Raw genomic sequence first — 8,296 nt, forward strand, 5'->3', positions numbered from 1 at the left:
TCATCACCTGAAGGTAAAGCAGCACATGGCAGATCCTGAGGTGCTCAGGACCATGGGGAAATCGTGCTGTTCCCCAAAGGCTTGCACCCTTTGGGGAATGGTGCAAGGTCCTCTCTTTAAGTGGCAGCGGTGATACCAGGGAAGAAGTTGAGGCATTCAGGCCAACATTGGCACTGCCCCACAGTGCAGCTATTCAAGGTAGTCTAGATTGGGGATGGGGAGATAGATGATTGTTTCACTTAATCCATGGGTGATGACATTCACCATTCCAGGATCACATTGTTCGGGTTTCAGAGTACCAGGAACCCAGTCTTGCAATTCTGGAATCAATTCTGTCCTTTCCTCCACCGGTGGGCCGGATCTTCTTTCTGCGGGCCCTTAAAAGCACTGAAATTATTATTTTTTAATTGACCAACGCAACGTTTCTCGTCCTCAGCAAATTTCAATTTATATGTGGAATTCTGGCTGGGGAATTCTGTAAGATGAAATCCACCCATCTTAAATTTGCTGAGGTTGAAAAACCCTGAACTAGCAGGTTAATGAGGGGGTTATTTATTTTACCATTAATGTTTCAAGGTTAGTATTTCTTTATATTAATTATGTATGTATGTGCACTCTGCTATATCATAATGTATGGTTGTTGTGTTGGGTTTGTCTTAGTTGTAAATACCTGTTTTTACTGTTTGGTTATTAAGTTGTGAACTAATTTTATTAGGTGGCATTTTGTAATTAGCATGTACCATGATTTGTACTACTCTCTGGTAACAAGCACATCAATAATACTAAATATAATTATCTTGCCATGATAATCACAGAGAGAAAAAGTAAGATTAATCCTAATGGCTAAATCCAACTTGAAGTAATGGTTTATGGAGCTTGTTGATTCTCCTTATCCATTGCTAAGAGCAACTACCCTTGGGATTCAGACTACGTGCTCAAGTAGCAGTTAGTCTAATGATGAAGTTAAAGATTTCGGAGTTGTGGCAGTGGAGCAAAGGTGAAGGAGAAACATGCAATAAGCAGGAATGTCAGTCTTACAGTGCAGCACTGTGTTGAGTTTCAGCCATCATGGCTAGAGTTGTTTTTAAGTTCAGTGAACTGCAGAAGCCATCTCTCCATAGCACCTGTTGTCCATCACGTGATCTTTCCATTGGGGGAAAGCAGAGCTTTGCTGTTGGGAAAATGGAAGGAGAGTGATGAATTATTTTCAGCCAATGGAATACTTGACACTGAAGAGTGTATTTCCATTTATTATAAGTGCCCAGTTATTAACAATTCATCATAATGTATTATCAGAGACTCTACCCTGGGCACTCAAAGCACTTTCCTCAAAATCCTGCAATGGCTTAGATTCCCCTAAAGCATTATCTCAGCTGATTGGCTAGAATGTTTCCTCTCCCTTCCTCAGCCTATGAACTAAAGAACATATTTCTAATGCACTCTCCCTATCTTCTCCTGTTGATGGCAGGAATTTTATTTTACTGCCATTGATGCAGGGGTGGAAAAATGTGTTTTATTTACAGCTTTTATTTTAACCCCAGCTTTCCTACAACAAAGTCAAGATTCCCTACTTGCCAATGCCATTCCCCCCCCTATAATAGTCCTATGAGAAAGATTAGAATGAGGATAGTCATTGGCTCCAGATCCCTCAGTAAAATTAATGGCTCAGTGAATCTACAAGACGGTATATGGGAATATCGGGAACTAAACTCCATCTTTCCCCCCCACTTTTTTTGGCACACGTGTATGATGTTTATGCATATGGACCACACTGACCATCTTTCAGATTTTGACACACTGGCTCAGTGGTTATTTGATCCAGAAAATGGGTTTCCACATGAATTAAGGCATTGCTTTTCTACCATAGTTTACTTTTCTGCTAAGTTAAAAGAAAATAAGCTACATTACACTTTAATAGAAACTATAAAGAACGAACCAGATCGGTGGGCTTTTTGAGGCAATAGGACAGGGGTATTAAACTGCCGGCCTGCGGGCCAGATGCGTCACATGGAAGCCGTGCCCACTCCATTGCCGGCAATGGAGAAAAAGCTCCGATACGTCACACAACGTCACGTGACGTCCCGAGTTTGACATGTCTGCAATAGGATGACCTTTTTGATCCCTTTGTACTTGGTTAACACCTGGTTAACCAAGAATTTGGTTTGCATGGGTGGTCAAAGAAGTATTTTGAAGGGACTGATTGACTGATCTTTACTAAGCGATCTTTTCTGCCCTTCCTTTAAAATATATGCAGCACATGCCCCACACTAGTTAACATCATTTGGGCATGGAACTTCAGTGAGGGCCAAAGTATTGCTTCTTAAATGGGCTCATTGGCCCAGCGTACTTAGCAGCCAATCAAGACGCACTGAAAGTAGAGTTTGCAAATATTTATTTTGTGCAGAAGAAAGGTGCAAGTGGGATATCTGCCAAAAACAAGTATAAGCATTCAAAGGGGTAGAGTTGCTTATTTATGATTTTGCACATAGTTTCAACAATAATCGCAAGATTACAGAGGTATCAAATGATTCACACACCAATAAGCTTCAGACTTTAGGTCAAGATATGCCGCTCACTGTAATGTTCCTCTGCTATCTTACAGGAACCCCAAATTATTGTTTCAACAAGAACATTTCCTCCCTACACACCACACACACACACACACACACACACACACACACACACACACACACACAAACACTTTTTCTTTCTGGCAATGTGGGGAAAATCCTCTGCAAGGGAAAATGCAATAGTTTTGGCTCAAGCTGATCTCAGACTCCAAATATTAGGTTGATCACTTAAATACATTAGAGGGTTAATGTTGATATAAGTCCTTTTACATCCCTGGGTGGGGCCTGAAAATAAGGTGCCCCTTTAGTTACTGTTGCTGAGGTCAACTGTTCAACTGACAGTTGACCTTCTATGCAAATGGTAAACCTCCACTCCACTTTTCCCCCACAAAACAACCACTCATTCAGTGTAACCCAGTCCCACCAGCTGGGCTCAATAGTCGCCAGAACCAAGCCTCCAAACAGGAAGAAAGCCTAAATCCACAAACCAGGTGCAGAGTTTGCAAAACAATGTTCGTAAGCCACAATCCAGAGTCAGGGTCCATAAAGCAAGATAAGCAAATCCAAAGGCTGAAACACAAGTTGAAGTCCACGAGTCAAGGTTTCCAAAAGTCAGAGGAATGTGTGCCAAGACAAATAGTTGTTCCTGATGAACGGACCCACCTCCGGCCTCTGGTTAAAACCAGGTGTTTCTTGTGAGGAGGGCTAGGGCAGCCTCCTTGCGAGTAGCCTCACTGACCTCTGAGCTTCCTTCTGCTCTACTCACCACACCTACATACCATGTGGGGAGCCTGCTGTTCCTTGTCAGAGGGGATCTGTTGTCTCTCATCTATGCTGTCCATGTGCAGCAGATCCTACCCTGCATTCATGAAGGTAGGTAGCTTCCTATCTGGTTGACCACTTTCCCCAAATCCAGAGAGTTCTAGGACAGCTTCATCCTCAGCCCCTGGACTCTCTGAACATTCCAGGGGAGATATGCTATCCCCATTGCATGGTCCCAGTTCTGACTCCTCCTCCTCCTCCTCCTCCTCCTCCTCCTCCTCCTCCTCCTCCTCCTCCTCCTCCTCCTCCTCCTCCAAATCAGGATCCAATAGGACCATGACATCAACACCCTGACAACCGTAAGGGAACAGGCTGATTTGGGGATCAGGAATTGGTGCATTTAGCCTATCTGGAAGCATTACAGTTCACCCAAAATGTTTAATGGTAACAATAAAAATAATTTGTATGAGCAAACCCACATCAATCAAATGAGATGTTATGAGTAGCTTAAATCCTGTAAAAAGAAACAATAGAGCTTCTTCAACTCCGCCAAATATTGTAATGATTGAAGTAACCCCCATTCTCAGCTAGGCTGTCAAGAGTCTTCACGGATCCCATACAATGACAATTGGCTGTTTCTTTAAAGAATGCTAAAATGAGATCCCCTTGGGACAGTAACTCAAGTGAGGTGCAGTAGGATGTCTTTGGTGGATACTCACTAAAACTGAGTTTGGGCATTTATTCTTACGGTTTCCAAGTTTACTATATTTACCCCCGACTAGAGTTGGTGATACTTTCCTGAAATCCAATTGTTGTCGCCTGCTTAATCTAGCCAACTATGTGGATCTCAGAATGTGATCCTGGAGTTCCTTTCTTCTGAATCAGACTTTGAAAATCCTTAAAATGGGAGGAGGAAAGCCATAGTATACTATCAGACTGATTTCTCTATAATACTAGCAGCGCTAAGTTGAAGGGTTGATTTATTTTCTTAGCTGTGGATGATGCATTGAGCAAAGGGCTGAAAATCTATTTTAGTGTCACTGTACAACGTTGGGTGCCCGTAAGCTGCATCAGGAAGCCAGGCAATTAGAGCAACCGCCTTCACCCAGAGGTTTTTGTGGAAGTTGTGATAGATGTAGGTCCCCAAGCATTGATTTTTGTGTGGGGGAGGTACTTGTCTCAGAGTATTATGATAAAGCAGCTGAGCTAAAAAACCTCAGTTGAATTGCTGCAGCTCCATGAAAATATCAGTGCGATTGTTCTCTCTGGGCTGTCTGTGCATAGCCTGCCGCTGACAGCATTAGAATTCATCCAATCAGAGGCTGTCTTTATAATATATTATCTGCCATGGCTAAGATCTGTTTTCCCAAAGCTTTGCCCTTTTTTAGCCTGGAAAATGATGGGCCGTCTGTTCATCATGGCCAAGGATAATAACCATGGCCATCCAGTGGTATTTTATTCCAATGTCTAATTAATTCTTTCAGTGTGTTCATTTTAACGGCTCAGCACGCAGAATAAGTGGACACATCTACATCAGTTGCTGTGATTTTTTAAAAAAATACACAGCTAGTCTTCAATTTATAACACCATTTGAAGTTACAACGGCACAGAAAAAAGTGACTTATGACCGTTTTTCACAGTTACAACCCTTTGCAGCACTCCCCCCATGATCACGTGATCGAAATTCAGACACTTGGCAACTGGTTCATATTTATGATCGTTGCTGTGTCCCAAGGTCACGCGACCTTCTGGCCCAGCAAAGTCGATGGGTAAACCAGATTCACTTAAAAATCAGGTGCCTAACTTATCAACTGTAGTGATGCGCTAAATAACTGTGGCAAGAAAGGTCATAAAATGACCTTTCAGAAGTCCATTCTGGGCCTGGGCAACGAAAAATTAGCTACTGGTTCTGCCGAAGTGGTGCAAACCAGCTGAATCCCACCACTGCTTACTACCCAAAGGAGAGCAATCTTTGTTCCCCAAGGCATTGCCAGAATCTATACATTGGCATTTGAAGATGGTGCAGGAAGATGCACTGATTGAAGGTTGCCGTGAGTATGTTTAGACCACAGGTCTGCAACCCACGGCTCCAGAGCCGCATGCGGCTCTTTCAGCCGTCTCCTGCGGCTCCCAGTCCTCTGCCATGTGCAGTCCAAAAAAAAAGTGGGACTAAAAAAGTTCAATCAATTCAAATATGCAGGGTAGGTGCATATCTCGCCTTGGCTCCACTCTTCAAACCCTGTTCTGCGCATGCGCGCATGTATGCGCATGTGCACACATTTTTTTGCGGCTCCCAGTTTTTCATTTTGTGAGGGAACCGGTTCCGAGTGGCTCTTTCACTGTTTCAGGTTGCTGACCCCTGGTTTAGACTCTGAATCTGTAGCAATAAAATAGGCATTGGAGTAGTGCAGTTTCTCACAAGCTTGATGTCCTCAGGACATCAATTTCCACTATTCTGAGCAATTTGAGGAGTTGAAGACCTGAACATTAAAATTTGGAGCAAGCGAAGGGTGCCCACAAGCTAGATTAGTAAACTGGAACTGATTAGCTATGCAGCTGTTTTGAGACTAACATCTCAAAATTTGTGGGAATGACTGAAGAATAGCATCATCCCATTACTTTCATGATACTTGGCCTTTGTAACATCTGCCCCATCTTTTAGTGGTGGCTATGGATTCTAGAGTTTGTGAACAGTTCTAGAGAATATCAGGTTGGGAAAGGGTAGAATACCACCATTTAGCCAGCTTATTTTATACTAGAAGCTATTGAAGTTCTCATCAAACCAGTGTTCTGTAATCTGTATTCTATTGCTTCCTTATCATCCTACCTATTTTATGCCCTTCTATACTAGTCTTCACTATTAATTTATTTAGTAGCTCGAGCTAATCCTAAGCATTTAACATCCCATAGATACAGACAATTATTTGAGAGCAACATTTTGTATATGAGTATGTATGTGAAAATCATCGGATGGAATGTTACAAATGCAGCACTTTTGAATATGTATGTGATGCATATACAAAAGGGAGCAGGGCTTGCCTTGCAGTGCTACCACCACCTTGTTAGTTTAGGCCCTCTCTATATGGATACCAAGGGATGCCGTGGCTCAGTGGGTTAGGACGCTGAGCTTGTTGATCAGAAGGTCGGCAGTTTGGCAGGTCGAATCCTGAGTGCCGTGTAACAGAGTGAGCGCCTGTTACTCGTCCCAGCTTCTGCCAACCTAGCAGTTTGAAAGCACATAAAGATGCAAGTGTTGTGATTCAGGGTCAGCCTGTGGGTTCGGCAGTTGGGTTGGACGACTCAGAGGAGGAGGGGGGTGTTGAAGAGCTTGCTGAGGGGGTTGAAGATCTTGCTGATGAAAGCCCTCAGCCAGGCCCCTCCCACCTGGTCACGACGGAGACCCAGCTGTGTGAGCCTGACAGCGTGGATGAAGATGACCCACAGCTGGCCCTGTTCAAGGACGCCCGACGCAGGAGGCAGTCAATCAGGAGTAAACAGAGGAAGGCAATGGGGCACCTCGGAAGGAGGCAGAGAGAAGCCACGCCCTGAACTGTATAAAAGGGGAATGCGTGGGAGGGCTGGTTTGCTGAAGGCAACAGCTTGATTAGTTCCTGTTTCATAGCTCCTGTTTCATGGTTCGTGTCTTGCTTTGCTCTGTTTTATGTTAATAAATTTGGCAGGCTTAATTCCAGCCTCTTGCCGTTTGTAAAGGGGTTGTCCCTGCCTTTTCTGCAGGGCCGGTAGCAGGCTGGTACAGAACAGCAAGTAGAAAAATAGGGACCACTAAAGTGGGAAGGTAACAGCGTTCTGTGCGCCTTTGGCGTCTAGTCATGCCGGCCACATGACCACGGAGACATCCTCAGACAAACGCTGGCTCTTCGGCTTTGAAACGGAGATAAGCACCGGCCCCTAGAGTTGGAAACGACTAGCACGCATGTGCGGGGGAACCTTTACCTTTACCTTTATATGGATACCACTGTTTGAGAGAATAAAGGATTTTGGAGAGGCTGGTTAAGATACTGCACTGAATCTCTTCTGGATTCTTAAATACATAAATGGAAAGTCCAGAATGAATTCCTGTGTCAATGCCATTTAAGGCCTTAAAAAAGGGTAGTTGATCATCATGGTTCCGTACCAGTGTCCAAAAAAGTATAGGAAATGGGTGGATATAATCATTTTTCCACCATCTGGCAGAGGTAGGAGGGAATGTGTGTGGCAGGAAATCAGTCTGTGCTGGAGCTAGATCTAAAAAAAACCCCCAGGAAATAAAATGGCACTAGGGGTTCCAGAGAAGAAGAGTTTATTTGAAATTCAGTGCTGTACATACTCATTTGTTTATTTATTTTATTTATTTTATTTTAATTCCATTTATACCCCGCCCTTCTCCAAAGACTCAGGGCGGCTTACAAGCTTAGCAGTAGCCTTCATTCTATGTATATGCCTGCTTATTAGGGCTTTTGGAGGCCCCCCAAGCGGCATTATTACAAAGTCAGCTTATTGCCCCCAACAATCTGGGTCCTCATTTTACCTACCTCGGAAGGATGGAAGGCTGAGTCAACCTTGAGCCTGGTGGGACTCGAACCTGCACTAATTGCAGGCAGCTGGTGTTACTTAAGGAGGCATTAGCCCACTGCTCCACCACTTCATTTCTCCTTTTATTACACACACCCTCTGCCTCAGGACCTAAATATAAAGATATACATGTATTCTGTCAAACGGATAGAAAGATAGGGCTAAAATAAAAATAACAACAGTAAATAGTAGGATACGCTCCATATGGATATGGATAAAAATATGCATTTGATGAAGTGGCCTGCAGTTGGGAGAAAAACTATAATAAATCTGTTAGTCTTTTAGGTACCTTAGTCTGCAGAAATCTTCATGCTGTAATTTTTCTCCTGTTTACAAACCAGGTTGAATTTTTAATGAACCGCAAATTTATAAGATCTTAGGAAAGGGTGTTC

This window comes from Vipera berus (genome assembly GCF_964194415.1).
Source record: "Vipera berus genome assembly, chromosome: 3".
NCBI lineage: Eukaryota > Metazoa > Chordata > Lepidosauria > Squamata > Viperidae > Vipera > Vipera berus.